The sequence below is a fragment of the Silene latifolia genome, chromosome 1, assembly GCF_048544455.1.
Source record: "Silene latifolia isolate original U9 population chromosome 1, ASM4854445v1, whole genome shotgun sequence".
NCBI lineage: Eukaryota > Viridiplantae > Streptophyta > Magnoliopsida > Caryophyllales > Caryophyllaceae > Silene > Silene latifolia.
In genome coordinates this window covers 80118372-80143265 of record NC_133526.1, presented here as the reverse complement: position 1 = coordinate 80143265, position 24894 = coordinate 80118372, and the positions used below count along the sequence as shown (strand labels likewise).

At 36.0% G+C, this 24894-nt stretch overlaps 1 protein-coding gene across 2 annotated transcripts in view; it reads right to left on the bottom strand.

Moving 5' to 3' along the window:
- Positions 1 to 24894, bottom strand: part of LOC141607016 (uncharacterized) — a 269164-nt gene that overhangs the window by 37993 nt on the left and 206277 nt on the right. The window lies entirely within an intron of this gene.

Below are 24894 nucleotides of genomic sequence, written 5' to 3'. Positions count from 1 at the left end.
TTGGGCGTAGGCCCCGTGACGTACAAATGGTGGAGCTTGGAGAGCGGGATAGATAGCATTCGCGAGTCATGGACGCATGAACTCGATCTGGCAGACTGTTTGCAAAATTCAAGTCCATGGGAGGTACGTTGGTGAAGCATAGAGACAAGACTTGAAGGTGGCGTACACTGTAAAGGGCGGGACTCTGACATTGGTCTCACGGTAGTGAGACGACGGGCCATCCAAGAAGAAGATCGTCAGCGACCCGGCGGGGTCGGCTGAGGCTTAGTGGAGGCAATATTGGTCTTACGGTGGTGAGACGGCATGTCACCTAAGAGAAGATCGTCAGCGACCCCGGAAGGCGGGCTGAGGCTTAGTGGAGGCAACAAAAGGTGCGCGGTCGATGGTAAGTCCCGTGAAGGCACTGGATTCGGACCCAATCCAGGGTTATATTGGACACGGAGGAGTTTGGTACGCAAGTGTAGCACAGTCCCGTGGGGGGATAGTAGACCCTTGGAGAGACACATGGTGTGTCGGTAAGGAGAGGTTAAGTCTTGGTGATGCTAAGGGTGTCTAAAAGAAAGTTGGAGCTGTAGGGTGTGGGAAGTTGAAGTTCTCCATGGAGGTCAAGGCATGAGTCAAGATGATGGTCCTTGGTTTGAGGGGAGGATTTGTTAGAGTGCAAACCCATGTCCCACATCGGTAGAATAAAGATGGAAGATCATCTTTATAAGTGTCTAGAGAATATAATAGTACGGGCCTTTTGGGAAGAAGCCCAAGAGTAAATCCGTGAGGGCTTGGCCCAAAGCGGACAATATCGTACTATTATGGACAGTGGACACAGATGCAGCAGAGGCCCAATACAGGATATTCACGCTTCCGCATAACACTTCATTTTTTGTTTTTGGCCTCATTGTAAAACACAAATACTTGTGTAAAATGGTTTTATTCAAAAAATTTGTAAAACGGGATATTCATAATAATTTTTTTGCCCACTAAAGTTGTGTTTAGATCCGTTTTAGCCTATATTAACGGAATAATAACTCTCCTATAGGACCGTCCTATAGCATAAGACTGGCCCAATAGGAGAAAAGTCCAAGCAAAAACATTAATATATTAAGTTTTTGATTTTACCTTGATAACTTTATAATTTATAATGAAAACTAACATAGTTAATTATGTAGGTTATTAATTTAAAATATTAGGTTATTAAAATAAAAATATTATTTCATATATTTTTATTAAGTAATTTTGTTGGGCTTTATGCTATTGGGTTAGTCTTACCTAAATATAGGTCTCATAGAACAATTTGTGTTAACGAAATTTGAATCCTCTCCATTATTTTCTCTCAATTACCTCTCTAATATACTTTTATTCTAATATATTTTCTCTCTCCATTCATTTAAACATTATTTTTATAAAATAATTACAACCACTAGATCATCCCAAGTTTTAATTCGGACCATTTAAAAGTAATGAAGGTCAATTTCTTTTTAAGTAATGGAGAGAATCCGGACCGGTATTAACGGGTATTATGATTTCACTTTTTAACTAGTTTTATACCTTGTGCAATGCACGAGATTCTCTCATTTTTGTGGGCCAATGAGGTATTTAAACTTAAGAATCTTAATTCTACATATTGGTACTAACTCCTCCAAGTATGTACTCCCTCCATTCAACTCCACTTTGCATGTTTATCTTTTGCATACTATTCACAAGCGGACATTCAACTTCAATTTTCTCTCGATACATAAGTTAAAATATATTCATGTGAGATCTTATTTGATTCGTCTTTAAGTGTACATTCAAAATATCCAACTTTTATAATTTTTACAAATACGTAACTAAAGATATTTACTGCACAAAAGTCGCGTTGGCAAACGTGATAAAGCAAACATGTAAAGTGGAGTTGAATGGAGGGAGTAGATAATATGCAGGAGTAAAGCAAGATTGTTAAACGTGGGACGATTTCATGTGAGTTTTTATGAGACTATAATGTGCCATGTGCTCGACTCTTATAACTCATCATTCACTCCATAAGTAACAATTCGATCACTCTATCTCCAATGATATAATTTTATTCTTAATCCAATGAACTATGTTTAAACGTTACTCCTCCATCGAGTCCAATCCAATTCATTGTCATCAGCCTTCTTGTTTTCAAAATTATTGCTCCCTCTTTATTTTGAGGAGGAAAAAAAATATAAAATTTTCTTGTTCATTAATATACATCAAGATCTGACAATAAAAGTAAAATAGAGAGAATATTAGAAATAAATCAACAATGGCTCATTCGTTCGTAAAAGAGAAAAGGTCATTAGTATCTCCAAGGATAATGTATTAAATGGCTACAAACTATCTCTTTTATTTACGTAATTGTTTTTTCAATTTTACGATTTACATGCTGTGGACATAGGCCACCCGTACGCCAATATGTGGACGTAACGACGGTCTGGAAAGCCACGTTCGGGGACGTAGAAATGCTTTCGACCGGTTCGCTTTAGATCGGTTGATTTCGTCTTGATGAAGGTATTGAAAACGATGCAGAGATGTTCAGAGTCGCCACCAAGAAATTATGGGATGCTTGCTAACCGTTCGAATCCACTTTCTACCTTGGACAAACGAAGTAGAAAGTGGTGCTTGACATATGTACTAAAGATAAGGATTCGTCCCCATTTAGCCCTTTAGCCATGGATAAAATCGTCCACTATCCAAAGGTTCTGAGTAAGGGGCGAGGGTACATATATAAGCCCTTTAATCGGACACCCAATCTCGCCCGCGTTAGCGGGCTCTACTGATCGATCGTAGTTGCTAGTGCAAAAATTGATAAAACGGGTTAAAAGCATGAATGCGCATCCAAAGGTTTAACCTAACATGTGAGAGTTTTCTAAGTCGGTTGTTTATCCAAGTATCAAGTAATTGATGTCGAGTTGGATTTAAGTTGATTTGCATGTGAAGACGGAAATTAAACATCCATTTACCAAGTTTAGGTTATGGTGCTTAACACGATCCAATTGTTTGAAAGGGTGTCAAATAACAGTGTAAAAACGTAAACTTGTCAATCTGATCCGTCATGCATTCGGGTTAACCGTAATCGGATCGTTCTAGACAAATGCTAAAAATGAGGCAGAACAGCATCAAGCAGCCCCATAGAGACACGAGCCATAGAGCGATACAAAGGGCTCTGCCTAGGTTTTGAAATGTGAAAATAGGCAGCCTCTTGGGGCGCGAGCCATGGAGCGATCCAAGAGGTGCCTCTTGGTTGTTAAAAGGTTGTTTAAAACCATATTTGTGATAAATGATTTACAAATGTTGTTTGCACGACTAGGAATAATTACCATTATATTAGTAATATTCGTCGTCGGATTCATATTCGCAAGCTTGAAAAGTATAGTTTACAAATAAAAATGTAAAATGTGTGTGTTTAACCGTTTTATCACCGTACTCGAATTAATTCGACATGGTATTTGTTTTAACCAAGGGTGATATCCATTATGGTCAACACAAGTATGAAAATAAAATAAAATAAAGAGAAATGTTTGATATGAACTAAATATGTCAAGTTTATTTATTTGTAATTAGTCAATATTTATCATCGTACTCGGATTAAGCCGACATGGTGTAAAGAACCAACATTACAAGAAAACGTGTTTGGGTTCGTCGCCCAAGGCTCGACGTCCTTTCCAATATGTGCAACGACAATGTTTTTCGTTGCCCATTGTAAGCTTTGTGCAACGAGTTGGTATTGTTGCCATTAATTGTTTTGTGCAACGAACAATGTATTGTTGCCAATAAAGCAACTATTGGCGTCGAGTTATTTTGTTGCCCTTAATCAATTTTAGTGCAACAAATTGATTAGTTGCTGTTGAAAAGAGAATAATGTGCATCAATATTTTTGTTGCGCATGCATTGTTGGTTAAGGCGACAATAACTATTTTCTTGCGTACATGTCCAATTTCAATCACACTAAAAATGCAGTATGCATGCTATTCACTCATCGCCAGGGCCATGTTTTCTTTTGAACTCTACTGAATTCATTTTGTTAAAAAAGATATTTTTTTTAAATAACAATATAACATTAATGAGAATAAATATGATATGTTTCTTATACAAATATGATACACCTAAAAGTAATGTAATGTACTAAAATCGAAGCCTAAGAAGATCCATAAATTTACAAGAATGCATTAGACTTCAGTTTAGGATCTCGGTGCTTGGGTAGTAAACCAAAAGCGAAGCTCCAAATATGTCGATGCAACCTCCCAACATCACATTTGCACAAAAAAATATCCGAAAGATCCATGAAGTGTTTGTGTGACAATAACATTAATGCCTCCTCCTATATTGTAAGACATAAATATTACATGAAGCAAAGTCTAATAGCGCATAGTTGCAAGTTATGACATAATGCACCATATAAAAATGAGAGAGTGAATAAATTTACAGCAATCAGAGAACTAACTACTGTATTCTGTATACTATTATTGCCACTAATTTTACATAGGTGAACAATTGATGCTATTTAGTTAGGATGCTTTTCATACAGATTCTTATAGTATTCACTAACTAGCTATCTTAATAGTGGATTAAGAGGAAAGTATGATTTAACTAGTTTACTACCAAACCAAAAACAAAGTCATAATTTAAGACTATCCATTAAAGGTCTAGAAAAGGTCCTAGAACATAGTAACATACATGTACAGATGTCTGTATATAACATAACTTAAGGTTTGATTTTTTCCTAAGTGTTAGTCTTGCTTCTTTATCACAAATAAGTTACTTCGATTTAACTACATTACGGAAAATGGCTAAAAGGCCAATTTCAGATTACTGTAGCAGAAAGCAATATATAGATCATTACTCTTGCTTATCACAATTCCCAATACCATGTCATCCATGCACACATCACTTCCAAAAATTAACAAAAGAATGAAAATCATGTTTTGATGACTATGATAATTCCAGCCGATAAACGGAAAGTGGCATATACCGCCAACGCCTTATACATTATCCAAGGACCACTACTACAGATACAGGCTATAACAACGGTTAAAAACCATTGTTATATAAAAAAACGGACGTTGTTAAAGCATCCGTTGTAAAAGGTTTTAACAACGGTTGGTTTTCTTAAGGAACCCGTTGTTAAAACTATTAACAACGGTTTTAAGTATAAAAACCCGTTGTGGAAAGTGTGACTCAATTTTTGGTGGGAAAGTTATAACAACGGTTAATTTACAAAGAACCGTCGTTATAACTAAAGACAACGGGTTGTTTCTACATAACCGTTGTTGTTTGTTTTTACAAAATAAAAAAAAATTAAATTAAATATTACTAGATGCATGCATAATTACGGGGCCCATTATAATTCCGATGCATGCATTATTACTGCCATCCCTCCTGTACTGTGCATATGAATGGACAATATATGGAATGATAAGGGTTTACATTAGATTTTGCGAGGGAGATATGATGATTATGGCACAACTTCCTAAACATGCATATATTATATTAATTAAAAAACAACTCAAAGGACACATTACTTAGTATAAATACATACATTATCTCAACCACCATTCCATTATCTCACTATCTTCAAACCCTAACTGCTAAAACAATCTCCAACCCCTAATTAATCTTTCAAACTAACAACTCCAAAGTTCATCAACAAAATGAACGATTACATCCTTAAAACGCTTACTATGACCGAGAAAAATACTAGCTTCATCCGCCGGTTGCTCCACATCGAGGACAGTTTTAGGAGCTATCTTGTGGATGCTCAAGCCGCACTCAAGGACGCCAAAAGAAATGGCTTTGACAGAGCGGCAGTTGTTGCGGCTATATGACGATATAGCAATGCTAAACGAAACCTCCAAATAGCTAAGGAGGAGAGGAGGGATATCATAGAAGAGAATAAGACTCTCTATGAAAATATAAGAATTGCATTTTTAGAAATGTAATTCTTTTTTTAATTTATGTATTTTTATATATATATATATATATATATATATATATATATATATATATATATATATATATATATATAGTGTCAAGTTCTTCTAAGTCCCTTTTTTTTTTTTTGAGTCCATAAGTCCCTCCCACAACCATTGGATCATGCATGGTGGAAGGTTGAGATTGAAAGCAAAAAACACACTTAACACTAATGAATTCACTTCTCTCTCTAGTTTTAATTATACATTCACTAATTCATTATCATTCACAATTAACACCATATTTTGTCTTATACTTCAAAGTTTATGAAAATTTTGTTAAAATTTTTCTGTTTTTTTTTTTTTTTTTTTTTTTTTTCGAGACAAGTTTTTTATTTGTTTTTTTTTTTTCGAGACAAGTTTTCGACATTTTAGGATTTTAATTCTAACGGCAAAAAGTGTAATTCTAACGGCAAAAAGTGTAATTTTAAGAAATATTTTCGAGAATTTAGCGTTTTACAAGTTTAATTTTAACGAATAATATTTTGAATTTTTGTCATTTTATCACAAGTTATTGAAATTTAGCATTTTACGAGTGTTATTTTAATGACAAAAAGTGTTATTTTAGTCCAGGTAAGTGTAATTTCAGTCCAATGAGATTGTTATTTTTAGTCAAGGAGAATGTAATTTTAGTCCAGAAAAGTATAATTTCAGTCCACAGTCCATAGTCCATTGAGAGTGTAACATTAGTCCAATGAGAATATGAGAATATGACCAAGTCCATTGAGAGTGTAACATTAGTCCAATAGAGGTAAGTGTAATTCTAACAGAAAATAGTGTAATTCTAACAACAAAAAGTGTAATTCTAACAACAAAAAGTGTAATTTTAGCCGAAAAAAGTGTTATTCTAACTAAAAAAAGTGTAATTCTAACAACAAAAAGTGTAATTCTAACAACAAAAAGTGTAATTTTAGCCGAAAAAAGTGTTATTCTAGCTAAAAAAAGTGTAATTTAAAAAAAAAAGTGTAATTCTAGCCGAAAAATCTAGCAAAAAAAGTGTAATTTTAACAGAAAAAAGTGTAATTCTAACAACAAAAAGTGTAATTTTAGCCGAAAAAAGTGTTATTCTAGCAAAAAAAAGTGTAATTTTAACAGAAAAAAGTGTAATTCTAACAACAAAAAGTGTAATTTTAGCCGAAAAAAGTGTTATTCTAGCAAAAAAAAGTATAAATTTAACATAAAAAAGTGTAATTTTAATGGAGGAAAGTGTGATTTTAAAAGAAAAAGGTATAATTTTAACAGAACAAAATGTAATTTTAATGAAGAAAAGTGTAATTTTAACAGAAAAAAAGTGTAATTCTAACAGAAAAAAGTGTAATTCTAACAACAAAAAGTGTAATTTTAGCCGAAAAAAATGTTATTCTAGTAAAAAAATTTACAAGACTAAAAATTTAGTGAAAAGAGTTAAAAAATGAGATCTCACAAAATATAAATAAGATCTAGGAAAAAATATAAAGGAAATTTGAAAGAAATATGTACAACAAGACTAATGTGGAGTAAATACACAAAAAAAAAGAAAAAAGACAAGATTTGGTACAACAAGACTAATGTGGAATAAATACAAAAAAAAAAAAAAAAAAAAAAAAAATACAAAATTTGACTACACATGACACCAACCGCGTGTAACACAACAAACAGGAAGTATTTTGGAGACACAAAACAAAAACACAACAGAACACCCAAACTCTATCTTCTAGACACAAAACAAAAACCCATCCCACTACCACCACCTCCACCACGACAGCCACAACACCACCAAACACCTCCAGATCTGGAAAAAAATAGAAGAAAAGGAGAAGAGGAAATGCGTGGTGTCAGCAGCCGCGCGGCAGAGGAGGAGGAAGGAGGTCGCGGTTGTTTGTGTGTGCGGTGGTGGACGTGTGATGTTGGGGTCGTGGGTCGTCGGTGGTGGTGGTGAGGCAGGGGAGGAGAGGTGCGTGGTGGTGTTGTTGTCGCGGTGGGGTGTGGGGTGTGCGGCTGTGTGGGGAAGGAAGGAGAGGAGGTGTGCGGTGGTGGCTGTGAGGCGTGGGGTGTGCGGCGGTGTGGTGGGCTGTGGGGTGTGTGGGGTGTGCGGGCTGTGGTTGTGTGGTGGTGTGACGGGAGGCGGTGGTACGGTGGTTGGGTTGGAGAGAAAAGGGGGGGAAAATTTTTGATTTTTTTGTTTTTGAATTTGTTTGGTTTTCTGAGAGGAGAGGTTTTTGAGAGATAAAAAATGAGTGAAATTATGAGATATGAGAGAGAAGTAGTGTTTGGAAAAGTATATATATTAAATTAGTAGTTAATTAGGAAGAGTTAGTGATTAATTAGTATAGGTAGTGAGAGAGTGGGTTTAATGAGCTTTAATCCCCTACTTTTTGCTTTCAATCTCAACCCTCCATCTTCCTCATCTAATGGCTCTAAAGGGAACTTATGGACTCAAATGTAAGAGGTGGACTTAGATGATCTTATTACTATATATATATATATATATATATATATATATATATATATATATATATATATATATATATATATATATATATATATATATTAATGAATTATTAATTAAGTTTATCATGCATTCCTCTCTATCATCTTGCTTCTTCTTTGTTTTATTTTATTTAATTTGTTTTTTTTTTTTTTTTTTTGGGGAAAGTAAGTGTATATATTAAAAGATCCCATCATACAAGAGTTAACTAGAGAGTATCACAACCTCTCTAGTTAGATACAATTTGGACACACACTTGCTAACCATGCTCTAGTTACAGTATTTCCTAGAACAAGATTTCTACCTCTCAAATTCATTAACAGACACTCCTTCACCTGTTTTATCAAAACAACCGGGAAAGGAAGTCCATACAATAACCTGCATCTATTCCTTACATACCAAATGAGATACATAAGATGAGCAACAGCAGCTGCCACCACTTGTTTCTTCAAAAGTGAGCGCTCCCTGAGCCTAATCCACCAGTCAATAATACCATCTTTAGGAATGCTGATTTGCAGCCATTCCTCCAACAGCCAGAGACACCTCTGACTATAAGAACACTGAAAGAAAAGGTGTTCAATGCTCTCTTCTTCAGTGTCACATAAAAAGCACCTATTTCTGACAGCAATCATCATCTTCATTAGCCTATCCTGTGTAAGGATTCTCTTATGCGCAACCAACCATATAAAAAAGGCATGCTTAGGCACAATTATCCTGTTTCTAATCCAATGGTGCCACCTGACATCAGCACCATCATCAGCTAACCAAGTATAACCCATCTTGACAGTATAATCACATTGTGACTGTCTCCATTGTTCCTCAAACATCCATGGTTTGAGTTGATTTTTAACAGCACAAATCCTGCGCCAAGACCAACTAGTAGAGATAGAAGGTTCATAATCAATCCAAGCTGAATGTTTGATGTAAACAGAGTGCACCCATTTGACCCATAGGTGGTCAGTCTTCTTCTCAATCCACCACACGTATTTACCCATCAGGGCAATATTCCAAAGATGCAGATTCTTAAGACCCAACCCACCTTTCCTCCTGGGTTTACAAACTTGCTTCCAGGACACAAGAGCAGGAGTCTCTTTATTTTCCTGCCCATGCCATAGAAAAGCTCTACACAGAGCATCAATTTGATTAAGCACAGCTTTAGGGAGTATAAAGATCCGTGCCCAATAATTATGCAAGTTACTAAAAACAGATTTAATCAGTGTGATTCTACCAGCATAAGAGAGATGTTTTGTACCCAGGCTATTGATCCTTGCTGTAACCTTGTCCACCAAGCTCTGACAGTCCAGAATCCCCAGCCTTTTTGGAACAATTTTAACCCCTAAATATCTAAAGGGGATCCCTCCTCTTTTCATACCAGAAGCAGATTCAATGCTACTCACAATAGCTTCACTAATCCCATTTGTATAGAAGTTAGACTTACCAGTATTCATCTTCAATCCAGAGGAAAGAGAGAAAGTCTCAAATGCCCTCAGCATAAGAGTAACAGAATGGATGTCACCTCTACTAAACATGAGCAAGTCATCAGCAAAACACAGATGTGTCAATTTCAGTTTTGAGCATAGAGGATGATACTTGAACCCTTTATACCTATCAAGGATCCCTAAGAGCCTGCTAAGGTATTCAAGGCAAATAGTAAAAAGCAGGGGGGAGAGGGGGTCCCCCTGTCTTAAGCCCCGTTGACCCTTAAAAAACACAAAGACTTCACCATTGAGGGCTAATGAGAAGGAGGGAGAGGACACACAACTCATAATAAGCTCAATGCTAGGAAGAGGGAAATTCAAGGCACACAACATATCCTTGAGAAAGCTCCATTCAATGGAGTCATAGGCTTTCTTCAAGTCAACTTTCATCATAATCCTTGGTGAACAGACCTTCCTCTTGTAAAGCTTAATGAGATCCTGGCAGATAAGGATGTTACCCACAATATCTCTGTTTTGAATAAAGGCCCCTTGTGAAGGACTGATGATATCAGGTAAAATAGAGCTAAGTCTAGAACACAACACTTTGGTAAGACATTTGTAAACTGTATTACAACAGGCAATAGGCCTGAATTGTAAAACACTATCAGGGATTTCAGTTTTTGGTATTAGGGTAAGCACAGTGGTATTGAGTTCCTTTAGGACTTTTCCAGTCCTAAACACATTCCTGACAGCATGACACACCTCCTTCCCCACAATACTCCAAGAATCTTTGAAGAACTGACTATTAAAACCATCAGGGCCTGGTGCTTTTCCACCAGGGATGGAGAACATTGCTTCTTTTACCTCTGCATCAGTCACAGGTTTAAGGAGAATATCCTGGTGTACTGAAGTCAAAAGCTTACCAGTCTTCACCACTTTCTTGGACACAGGTAGCACAGTATTAGAGGTGCCCAACAACTTCAGATAATATTCCTCAAAAGCAGACTTAATATCCTCAGGAGTAGAGCATACCTTCCCATCCATGTCCTTAACATTAAAAACCCTATTCCTCATTCTTCTCTTCTTTATACTAGAATGGAAAAAGGAGGTATTAGCATCACCTTCCTTTACCCAATTCTCTTTAGACTTCTGAGCAAGGTAGCTGTTCCTTGCCTTGATCAAGACCTTCAACTCATTGGCACACTCTTTTTCAGCATGACACAGTACCTCATTCAAAGGATCCAAGTTAAGCTGATCCTGGAAATGTTTGAGAGCCAATTCAGTGACATGAGTAAGATTCTCAATATCACTAAACTGGTCTCTATTTAGATGCTGTAACACTGGTTTCAACCTCTTCAATTTCTGTACAACCTTAAACATAGGTGTACCCTCAACATCAGTGTGCCAGCTACTCTCCACAGTGGAAACAAAATCCTCAGACAAAGCCCACATATTGTAGTATTTGAATGAAGCCTTCCTCTTTTCATACACAGCATCTGTCCTGATCAGGCAGGGACAATGGTCATACAAGCCCTCTGGTAAGAAAGTAGCAACAGCCTCAGGAAAAGTGTTCAACCACTGATCATTCATCAGCACTCTATCTATCCTACTGTAAACCTTAGACTCATTCTCATGCTTGTTATTCCAAGTATAATATGAGCCAGAAGCCTTCATGTCATATAATTGGCAATCAGTTAACATACTTCTCATAGGAGCCATTTCAGACCAAACCACTTCAGCACCACCAATTCTATCCTTAGGTTCAGTGACACTGTTAAAATCACCACACACCAGCCAAGGCCCAGAAATCAGAGAAGAAAAACCTTTCAGAGCATGCCAAAGAGGTTCCCTCTCCTGACTTTTATTGAATCCATAGACCAGAGTGTACCAGAAAACAACCTTCCTTGATTTATCAACCACTTTGGAGTGAATACATTGAGCAGTAACATTCAATATATCCACCTGATAAAGAGTAGGATCCCATAATAACCACACTCTTCCCCCTTTATGAGTACTATTATTTGTGCAAATTGACCAATCTTCACAAATATTATTCCTTACTTTAAGCCAATTACTACCTTTTATTTTAGTCTCTAACAAACCAAATAACCCAAGCTTATTCTGGTGTAAAAACCACCTTATTTCTAGTTGCTTATTTGGATTATTCAGCCCCCTTACATTCCAAAACCCCAAGCTACCCATGATCAGAATCTGGACCAGGAGTTAGCAGTTTCTTACCCTCAATTCGAGCTTTTTGCAAGGATAAAGTCAGTGCATCCATAAAAGTAAGCCCCCTGGGAGTGAACACTCTGGCCTCCCCATTATCATTCTTAAGCATCTTGCTAATAAACCTTCGAGGGAAAGAAGGTCCCCCCCAAGCAGGTTTCACACTCTGGTCAGAACAGTCTCCAACTTCAGAAACAACCACTGGAGTAACAGGTACAGGAGTCTGAACCCCTGAAGCTTGCTGCACCTGAGGACTAGAAGTTGAGTGCTGAGCCACAGGGGTGGTAACAGCAGGAGAGACAGGCTTCTGAACAGTCTTTTGAATAGGTTTTACCACTTTTGTAGTAGTTGGTTTAGCCTTTGGTTTCCAAACCTTCCTCTGGCCTCCCTCAACCTTCCTACAATTCTCAGCAATATGACCCATTCCCTTACATTTGGTACATGAGAGAGGCAGCCAGTCATAGACAACAGACACCCTCTGAGTCTTCCCTACTTCATCAAGGAACTCAAGGTGTGTAGGAAACTGTTGACCAATCTGGACCTCCACCATAATTCTGGCGTACCCCAAGAAAGTTCTGTGACGAGTTGCTTCATCACAACGCAACATCTTACCAACTAAGCCACAAATCTTCCTGAGACACTCAGTACCCCAAAACTTAATGTCCAAACCATGTAACTTCATCCAGATAGGAATTAATTTCACATCATGTTTGATTAATTCAGAATCTGGAGTCCATTCCTTTACGATGACCGGTTTATTATCAAAAATTAAGTGTCCATTGTTGACTACTTCCATTTGTTTCTCTTTCGTTTTAAAACGGACCAGAAAAATCCCATTAGGTAAAAAGGAAATTCGATCAATACCAAACGATTGCCAAATTCTCTTAACATATCCAGAAATCACACTAGGCGGAGGATTTGCCCCTAAAATATAGCAGTACACAGCCGAAGACCAAAAAGTAACCTCACCTTCAACATCCGCCGGGGTCAATTGAAGGAGTGGCTTCGGCAGTACTTCAATCTCAGGCGCTTCCTCTTCCTCCTCTTCACTGTCCTCTGGGATCACATCCAAATCCAACGGAGTGAGACTGAGATTGATCTTTCGAGCAACATGTGGTGACTTAGATTTCCCTTTACTCGTACTCGCACCAGAAGAATTTACTACGTGTTTTTGTGTTTTTGTATTATTAAGATTATTATTATTACTTGATGAACTATTATTATTACTAATTGGTTTAGGATTTTTTGATTTAGGGTTCTTATTTTTTGCCATTGCAGTAAGTAAGATCCCTAATTAGATTTTAGAGCTTTTCCTCTCTCTAAAATCTCTCTCATCCCTTACTTATCATACTATATTTTATTTAATTTGTTTTACGAGCTAATTAAGCGAATAATAACATAATAATGATCGATAAAAACCCATCATATATACATGCAAATTAAATGAAATAATTAAAAAAAGAAAACAATGACGATGAAAGACGATGAAACCAACGAATAAACGAGATTTACCCGATAATTAGAAAGTAAGAGACGATGAAACCAACAGTGACGGCGAGATGATAAAGCGACGATGAGAAAGAGAGAAAGAGAGAAAGAGACGATGAGAAAGTGTGTTTGCTGTGTTTGTGTTTGTGTTTGTGTTTGTGTTTGTGTTTATCTGTGTTTGTGTTTGTGTTTGTGTTAGGTTATGTATGTGTTTTGTGGCTGTAGCAGATCTGTGTTTGTGTGGTTTATAGTATTGAAAGTATTGACAACGGTTGTTCAATAACAACCGTTGTTAAATAAGTTTTAACAACGGTTGTAAAATAACAACCGTTGTTAAATAAGTTTTAACAACGGGTTTAAAAATACCCGTTGTGATTACTTTTCACTAACTTTGCTCCAATTTTGCGCCAAATTATTAACAACAGTTGTGCAAATTAAACCCGTTGTTAAAACGTATAACAACGGTTATATAACCATACCCGTTGTAATTAAGTTTAGTAAAAATCGCGCCATACATTCTACAACGTCTATTGTGATTTTCGTGCATAAACGTTGTTAAAGGGGCGTTGTAGTTGCCTGGATTTGTACTAGTGGACCAAAAAGAAAAGGTGTGTAAATTTTTTAGACAAATCTTTATTTATTCTATAGGCCAGAAGAGAAAGTAAGTCATTACCAAAAATGGCACATCACTGTTGATAGTCCCAGAGACACACACATAATATATAAGTAATGGATACCAAACAACTAAGTAGTAAAAAACTAGACAACAACTAGTCTTTCACTTTTTTCATATTAATATTAAATGAGACTTGATTCGTATTAAAAATCATGAGAGAGAAAGATAGATAGAGAAAGTGATTTAGGGTTATTGTTCTTTACTGCAATGGCTAGGAATAAGAAGAATACTCCTAAATCTAGTAGAATAATACGAAGAATATCACAAAAAACCACTAAAAATTTACAAACTAATAATACTACTCCACATAATACAACATCGGGATTGAGATTTCATCTTATTTGTTCATCTGATGATGCACTTCTGGAGAATTGTTTGGATGTGCACGCTGATGAACAATTTTCTGTCATCCGACCCTATAATTTGAGTAACGGCATAGAATCTATATCGGAAGAAGTCAGTGAGGATGAGGATAATTGGGAGGAGGTTTCGTGAAGAGGAAAATCGTCTGACTCTGAGTCTTCGAGGGTAAGTCAACTTCATCTCTCTAACAGTGATGTAGAGGCTAAACTGAAATTCTGGTCTACGGCGGTTTACTGTTATGTGCTAGGTGCTAATCCCCCTTTTAAGGTCATTGATGGATTTCTTAAGAGGGTGTGGGGTTACATTGACTATGACCAATTATCCTTCAATTCGAATGGTACCTTTCTGGTTAGATTTAAGACGGAGGAGATGAAATTGCGGGTTTTACAATCAGGACCCATTTTCTTTGACAACAAACCTGTTATTGTTAAGGAATGGAAACCTGATTGTAAAATGGTTAAGGAGTCTATCGATATGGTACCCATTTGGATTCGTTTCTATGGCCTCCTATTGAAGTTCTGGGGGAATGCATTACTGAAAATTGCAGGTCTTGTTCGCGAACCTGTAAGATGTGATAGTAATACTGTCCTCAAAACCTTTTTAGGACATGCTCCGGTCATGGTGGAGGTGAAGATAGGAGCTGACTTGCCTGATGTGATTGAATTCTTTGATGAATTGGGTGAGGCCCACAGACAAATAGTGCATTATGAGTGGAGACCAATAGTATTCACTGATTGTTAAGCTCTGGGTCATTATACTAAGGACTGTAGGAAGGACCACCATAAGAGACCAGTTAGAAGGGTTTGGGTACCAAAAAAAAACCAAATTCTCCTACTCAGGTCCCTCAAGTGGTCACTCCAGTGGTTGAGGTGCCCTTTGTGGTAGTAGAATCCGTGGTGAAAGAACCTGTGGATGTTGTTCCTGAGGGAACAGATCAGCTCATGAATATGTCAACTAGGATTTTCAGTGGGGGCTTTGAAGGATTAATCACTCCCATGCCCACTGCTTTTAATTCTTTCACTCCTGCTAGAATTATTACTAAAATGACTAGACAAGGTGGAATTAATGGTAGTGGGAGAAGAACTTTTATGGAAGTGTTGGAACATTCAGTCCAATATAGGAAACTCCTTGAAGGAGAAATGGAAGGTGCCTCTGTTAATATTGAAAGTGGGTAGCATAGGCTTCTGGAATGTTAGAGGTATGAATAGTATAAATAAGCATGCTGATATTAAATGGTTTCTGCATACTAATAATGTGTTGGAGTAGTGTCCTCCACAATAAGTGCGTTTACATATTAAATCTCGTAAAAGGAATATCAGGTATTTATCTTTTTATTTGTCAGCTGGTCATCGTTAATCGGTAATGATTGGTTGACTAGAGTTTGACATTCTTCGTCGTGTGTGCGGTGATCGGTGATCCCTTTAGGTCACACCTATAGGATGACACCCAAATAGAATGAATTAATTGTTTGTATGAGATACGAGATAATTAATTCCTTGTATTATTTGACTTTTAATTAGTCACGTAAAAGTATTATTTGATGATGGGTTACGAACTCGGGCAAAGATGATTTACTATTTAATTATGTGATATTTAAGTAATAAATTAATAATTTAGAATTTATTAATTAATTGTTAATTAATTAATTTTATGCGATATGTGTATATGTTTTGAGGTGGAATTAATTAGCTATTTATATTTTACAAGAGGTTGTAAAATTAGCTAATTCGGATAATATTGACACATTGTATGTTGATAAAATGGTCTTATGATTACTTAATAGTTAAGTAGTCATTGGTAGTTAATTTATATTATTTAAGTGTTAAATAATCAAATAATATTTAATTATGTCAGCTAATTAAATATAAGACTTATAAGCATTTGTGGGGCAAATGTCGAAAATCGAAATGGACCCGGAGGGGACCATTTGGACAGATTTTTATACACTACTAATACACTCATTGTGAGTGGAAAAGGTAGGCATTTTCCACTAGCATTTGTATGTGAATTGTATACATTTGCATGCCTATATATACCTAAGTCCTTCCATCATTTCTAAGGTTGGAAATTTGAAGAAAAAATGGTCTTTGTGTGCTTGTTGTGGATGGTTCATATACACCATCAATAGACCATATTTTTCTTCTTATTTTGTCCATCCTTTTACAATAAACACATATAAAAGTAAACTAATAATATTATGAAGGTAATAACATTAGTTAGTATATCAAATATACATACATAATACTCAAATAATATATAGTTAATATTATTTGTAGTAAGTTTTGGGCTACTCTTGGGTGCACACCAAAGGAGACCATCTTTTTGGTGGTTTGGTGTAAGAGGAGTATCATCCACATTTACATAGCTCAAGAACTACAAAGATAGGCTATCTTTGTGGTGCCCATTTTGCCTTATACCCGATGTAAGGAATTTTCCGTCTTAAAATCTTTGCATGCATGTAGATTTAGACCGTCACATAAAATTAGTAAGTAATTTTTTCATTATAAGTTGAGTCTTACATGGTCTAAATAACTAACAAGTGGTATCAGAGCATTGTTACATACATGCATGTTGTCTTAAGACGATTTTAGTAATTTATGAGATAAATTAATAAAATTGATATTATGTTATTAAAATTAGTTTTATTACATAATATGGTCTTGCGTGTAAATAATCTGGTCTTAGGATGATATGGGACGAAAATTTGATTTTTGTTATATTTTTCCATTTTTTATAACTTAAAATGGCATAAAATTGAGTAAAAATGCATTAAAATTAATTAAGAGTTAATTAAATTGGGTTGCATGTTAATTTTATGCGTATTTATTTAGAAATAACTACATGCATGTTCTATTTATGATATAAGTAGATACTTTAAGTTAATGTGATTAATTTAGATAGTTTATTGATTTTTATTCACTTTTTCTTTTTATCGCCCAAAAATTACTAATATCGCCCGTGTGAATTACTAAATTACCCTTATACAATTAGATCCTTACAAAATTACCCTCTAAAGTCAACACTCTATTACTACCAAATTAGTACGTTTAGTCGTTTACACTCCTACCCACCAGACTACTTGATTTGAGAACCTTTTAACCATTTGACGACGACGACGGCGAAGGACAGCGGCAAGGGCGGCAACAACAACAACAAAGGCAATTTACTTTATTTAATTTTAATTCATTTAATTGAATTGTAGTAAAATTAATAGAGTCGGGTAATTTAATTGCAAAATCTGGATATTTGGTTGTATAATTTGTGATTGAGAGTATGTAAATTCCATACTCAAATAGTCGAATAATCAATTAATTCGCAATTGAGTAAGTAAATTCCATACCCGGTTGAGTCTTCTAATCCAGCATAAAAAAAAAGAAAATTAACGTTTCAAACAAAAAAACGAGACGCAAGGATATCGTGTAAATAAGACGAAAGAAATATGGATGTGTCGTGTAAATCAGACGACGAAGCCGTGGTCATGTCGTGCAAAGCATATGACGAGTCTATGGTCATGTCATGTAAATTACACGACGACACCGTGGATATGTCGTTTGGTCTACACGATCCCACGCCGGTCGTGTCGTGATTGGGACACGAACGACCTTCACGTTAGGAGTCACGCACTAACACCCACCTTCAACCCTTACCGATCACCGGAAAAGTGCAATGACAGTCCGATGTTCAACTACGGTGCATAATTCTACGTCCACTATAGTCCATACACATAAATAATAAATCTGCTAATGAAGACCGGAAACAAAAATTGAAGAAATTGTACGATCGAATCCTATTAATGTACCTCGTTTCTAGCTTGTGAATCGTTGTCGTTCGTGATTGAAAATTTTACTCCTGTAATTGAGTTATTAGGTTGGAGATAAATAAGAGATGAGATATAATTGGAAAGTAAAAAATGAGATAGACTAAGCGCTAAGGGTAGAATCGGAAAGTCAATGTCATATTTCGGGCGATATCAGTAAAACATGGGCGACAAAAAGCAGCTCCCTTTTTATTTGATAAAAATTGGTAAATAATGGTTATTTTGCAAATAAATATTGATTTAATTTTTGGGCTCGAAATTTTTGAATTTTTATATCCTGGAAATTTTTCCAAAATGTACAAAATTTTATTTTAAGTCATTTCAATTTTTATGGTTTGATTTAGAATTAAATCGTAAAAATTGTCGTTTTACCGATTAAATTGTAAAATCATTTTAAATAAATTTTAAAACCAAAAATTTTCACTTGCATGTCATTTTTGGTGTAATACCAGAATGTTTATGGCTTTGAAATTTTATTTTCCATAAACTTTATATTAAATAGAATTTTTCCATAATAATTGTGAATTATTATGTCTTTTTGTCATAATTTGTGTTTTAATCCCATATTAATTCAAGATAATTAGTGAGAATAATTGTTTTGAAATTATACCAGATTATTATCATTAGAATATCTTAAAATTATTTTAAGAATTGATTATGAATTTTTATTGGTAAAAATTCCGTCAAAGCAAGCTCAAATGATCGTTGTTGGTAAGTTAGACGATTTGGCATGACATATTTTCATAATGCATTTTATTATTCATTTAGATGAATGTTTTTTTAGCATTATAATTATGTAATTTTTCCTAATATGGCCATAGGTAGAAATTGGTATTTCTCGTAATGTAAGGGAATATCGATTTGTTTTGTAATTAATTGCGATTTCGTATCGCCTAATTTGTAATTAATTAATAGTTTTTATTTTAATTTTAATTACAAATTGTATAATAGGATATTGTTATGTAATTTAATTATTAGTAATTAAATGAAGCATCTAAAGACGGAGTTTTCATGAAGGCGGTGTTTTCGGAAAGGCGTTCCGAAATCCTAAAGAAGGAGGCCAATTTATGAAGACTCAAGGGACCAAGGAGTTGGTTTCCGATATGTAATAATTTTAGTTAGTTAGATTAATTAGGTGGCCATATTAGGACTTGTTTGTTTATTTATGCATTCATGCCAAATCGTCACTATATGTTTTAATTTTTGTTGTTATTGATTTAATCGTCTAGCATTCACCAATTTTGTTTACTTAAAAGTGATAGACAATTAAATTGATAAGATCTCTCACATATGTTTAAAATTGAGATTAAGCCTTACCAAATAATAGCACCTATGAATCCCTTCTTCATTAGAGGTAGGTTCGGATCACCGAGGTACACTCCTTTTACGTTGGGTAAGTAGGGTAGTAAACGTTATTACGCGTGAAAATTGGTTGGACTCAACGGGATAAATATGGGTTGAATCGGTCCACCGTGCCCATATTTATTCTGGGGCTAAAAGATAGATTTTAAGAAAATCCGTCAACCAAGAGTTCTAGCAGTAGAATCAGTCAAAATGTTGACTCACCAAATTTATATAAATATGGGTTGAATCGGTCCATCGTGCCCGTGTTTATATAAAATTGGATCTTGGAATCATTTATATAATTCAGTGGGAGATCATTATATAAATGGGAACTTGTTAAAAAGGTTTCACAAGTTAAAATATTTAAGACGATAAATGTTAATCTTTCCTTTTATTTCCTTTGTAGTAATCACGATGACTTCTACTAGTGAAACCGTCACCATAGCTAGAGATTCATGGCTACGTTCTTTTATGGACAAATATGTTTTAAAAGCCGACGATAGTAATTTTAAAGATTGGGAGGAACAACTTTGATTAGCTGCCACAGGTGATGGCAAATTACGCTACCTTGTCGATCCCTCTCCTCCTTCGCCTAGTACTAGGGCCACTGCCGATGTAAGGGAGGCTTTTTCAAATTATCAAAAGGAATCCGCCGCAATTAAAAATGTTTTGATTTTTTCAATGGATCCTGCTTTACAAAGGTAATGTGTCAAGTTTCGTGATGCACATGAAGTATTCTCGAGGCTTTCAACTATGTTTTCTCAAGCCTCGAGAATAATTCAATATGACACCGCAGTTCGTTTCTTTGAGGCTAACCTCAAAGATGGTCAACCTGTAAGTTCACACGTACTTAAAATGATTGAGTACGTGGAAATTTTAGAGGGGTTAGGATGCAAGATCCCTGACGAACTTGTGGTGGACCGAGTGCTCCACTCTCTCTCGCACGTCAAAGGATTTACCCAATTTAGGGTAAATTATAATATGACGAACATGAGAAAGAGTTTACATGAGCTCCATTCTCTACTTGTGCAAGCAGAAAAGGACATGGGATTGAGTGAGAGTACAAGGAAAGATGTTCTTGCGATAAACGTGAAGGGGAAGAAGCAGTTTAAGAGGAACACAGTTATGAAGCCCGTTCAGGTGGAGGGCAAAGGTAAAGCAATTGCGAATTGCTCTACTAAGCCTAAACCTATAAAGGGTAATCCTCTTAAAGATACTTGTAATTACTGTAATAACAAGGGACATTGCAGGCGTAATTGCACGAAATACTTGGATGACATCAAAGCTGGCATTGTGATGCCAACATGTAATTTCTCAACCGAATATTTTATGATAGACATAAATTATGCTTCAAATACAACATGGGTATTAGATACTGGTTGTGGTTCTCACTTGTGCAATCATTTGCAGGGCCTAAAAAGCATAAGAAAGCTAAACAAGGGCGATGTTGATCTCCGAATAGGTAACGGGTCTAATGTAGCCGCCGTCTCAGTAGGAACTTATGTACTTAACTTAGCTTCGGGGTTGCAGTTGTTTCTTAATAATTGTTATTTTGTACCAACGTTGTCTAGAAATATAATATCAGTATCTGTGTTAGACGCAAAAGGCTTTTCTTTTCTAATTAAAGACAAACGTTATACTTTTTCCCTTAATGGGATTGTATATAGCGAAGCTATTTCAATCAATAGTATTTATATTCTAGATACTTGCAACGATGTTTATCATTTAGATAATAAAAGACTCAAAACAGGTGATCCCGATCAATCTTATTTATGACATTGTCGATTAGGACACATTAACGAGAAACACATTAAAAGACTAGTGTCGACTGGTATAATTAAACCTTTTGATTTAGAATCATTGGTACATGCGAATCTTGTCTTCTTGGCAAGATGACTCGTTCACTTTTTCTAGGAAAAGGATCTCGAGCTAGTGAGTTGTTGGGTATAATACATACCAATATATATGGTCCAATGATAGTCACTGCTAGAGGTAATTATGACTATTTCATTACTTTTACCGATGACATGAGTAGATATGGGTACATCTACTTAATGAGATATAAAAGTGAAGCTTTTGATAAGTTCAAAGAGTTTCAGAATGAAGTAGAAAACCGATTAAATAAGAAGATTAAAGCATTACGATCTGATCGTGGTGGGGAGTATTTAAGCAATGACTTTAGAGATCACCTTATAAACTGTGGTATGGTATCCCAGTTAACTCTTCCTGGCACACCACAGTTGAATGGTGTGGCTGAAAGGAGGAATCGAACTTTATTAGATATGGTCCGATCAATGATGAGTCAAACAGAGTTACCTAAGTCATTCTGAGATTTTGCCATTTTATCTGTTGTACAATCACTTAATAAAAGTCCCACTAAAGCAACTGACAAAACTCCATATGAGATATAGAAAGGAAAAGTCCCGAATCTGCGATACATGAAAGTATGGGGTTGTGATGCTTATGTCAAGAGCAAGTCTGATGATAAGCTTGCATCTCGTTCTGAAAAATGTATTTTTGTAGGCTACTCTAAGGAAACTTGTGGATATTACTTCTACAATAGCAGCGATAACAAAGTGTTTGTGGCTTGTGAAACTGTCTTTCTAGAAAAAGCGTTTATTTCTAGAAGACAGTGTGGGAGAAAATTTGAACTTGACGAAGTTCAAGAACCACAAACTGATGTGACAGTACAGGAAGATGTTCCTTCTACATCTGAATCGGTTATTGTTCCTTCTGAACCTAGGAGGTCAGAGAGGATTAGTCGCCAGCCTGATAGATACCTTGGTGTTATCGAGGAAGATGGTGACTATGAGGTTTTACTTTTGGAAAGTGATGAATCTAAGACTTACAAAGCAGCTATTACGAATTCTGACTCTAAGAAACGGCTCGAGGCCATGCAATTCGAAATGGATTCCATGTACGATAATCAGGTATGGGACCTGGTTGACTTACCTAAAGATGTTCGACCTCTTTAGTGTAAGTGGATATTCAAGATTAAAATCTGCATGGATGTACATAAAGATGTCTACAAAGCTAGATTGGTGGCAAAAGGTTTCACCCAGGTTCATGGTTTACACTATGATGAAACTTTTGCACCAGTTGCTATGCTTAGATATGTTCGGATAATGTTAGCGATTGCTGCATTTCATGATTATGAGATATGGCAAATGGATGTCAAAAACGCTTTCCTGAATGGGTTTCTAGAAGAGGAAGTGTTCATGACACAACCTGAGGGTTTTGTGGATCCTAAAAATCCTAACAAAGTATGCAAACTTAAGAGATCCATTTATGGTCTTAAGCAAGCATCAAGGAGTTGGAATCATCGTTTTGATCATGTTATTAAACAGAATGGTTTTTCTCGAAGTGTTGAGGAACCATGTTTATACATGAAGTTTAGTGGGAGTAAAGTTGTTTTCTTACTTCTTTATGTGGACGACATATTACTCATTGGGAATGACGTAGATATGCTTGCTTCTGTCAAGAAGTGGTTAGGAAATCACTTCCAAATGAAAGATTTGGGCGAAGCTCAGCGCATCTTGGGTATCTGGATCTATAAGGATAGATCCAAAAGGATATTAGCATTGAGTCAAGAAGCCTATATCGATAAGATTCTTGACCGGTTTAATATGAAAAACTCTAAGAGAGGTTTTCTACCTATGGGCAGTGAGATCACTTTGAGTAAGTCACAGTGTCCTACTGAGCCTAAGGATATTGAACGCATGAAATCGATTCCCTGTGCTTCCGCTGTTGGATCGATCATGTATGCTATGATGTGTTCTCGTCCTGACATCTCGTATGCTTTAAGTATGACGAGTCATTTTCAGAAAACTCCAGGTGAGAGTCACTGGATAGCCGTCAAGAATATTCCTAAGTACTTGAGAAGGACTATAGATTCATTCTTAGTGTTTGAAGGAGAATCTGAATTACGTATAAGAGGTTATACGGATGCCAGTTTCCAAACCGATAGGGATGATTTAAAATCCCAGGCTGGTTTTGTCTTTTTGTTGAACGGAGGGGCGGTTTGCTGGAGAAGTTTTAAAGAGTCCGTGACTGCTGATTCTAGAACGGAAGCTGAGTACATTGCAGCCTCTGAAGTTGCAAAGGAGGATGTTTAGATTAGGCAATTTTTAGAGGGACTGAAAGTAGTTCCTACCGCCGAGGATCCTATCACTTTGTATTGTGATAACAGTGGGGATATTTTTCAAGCAAAAGAGCCCAAGTCTAGTAACAAGTCTAGACACGTACTTAGGAAATTTAATGTAATTAGAGATTTAATCGAAAGGAAAGAAATTATAGTTTGTAAGGTTGGGACAGCTGACAACATCGCTGATCCTTTAACCAAACCTTTGTCTCAAGCCAAACATGATAGTCATGTAGTTTCGATGGGATTGAGACGAATGCCAGAACTGTTGTAAATTATATGATATGTAATAGTTAAGATATTTTATTTATTATTTCATATATGATAATTACATTTATCGTTGCATTCAGTGTTATTTCTGAATTTTATATACTTTGTTTTCTCCAAATAAGTTGTAGTGACAATGTCGAACCCTATTAACGTGGACTGGATTAACATTGTATTTTGTCCCTAGTTGCTTAATAAGGTGACGTCTTGGAGTGACTAGATTGTAAGGCGATAGATGACAAGTTCGACTGTCATATGGTCATAGTGAGGGCTGATCGATTACATAGGCAGATTGTGAGACAATTTGTCGGACAGTGACCGTTTATAGAGTCCTTTTGTTGCTAGGTCGTGGCGAGGATTTCTATTTATTCCTTCGAGTCAATTCTTTAGACTGGTGACTATTTGTCTGAGTTGGTGCGGTTTTCCGGTGGCTTTGGTTTTTGTTCTAGGTCGCACCGTAAAAGGAGGCCGATGAGCATTTACTGGGTCATTGTGATCTGTATCGAACGAAGAAGATAGGTCAATGGGATTTTCCATTTATATCATATTTTATCTCAAGGCCACTCGGGGAGAGGTGACTGGAAATGCGTGGCCACGCTCGGATGAGTTCTATAGTAGATTATTCGGTCAGACAGTCATTCTCCTGATCGAGGAAACCACATTATGATATGATCACGTGCAAGAACGACCTGAAAGACATCTTTCATTGAGTGGGAGATAT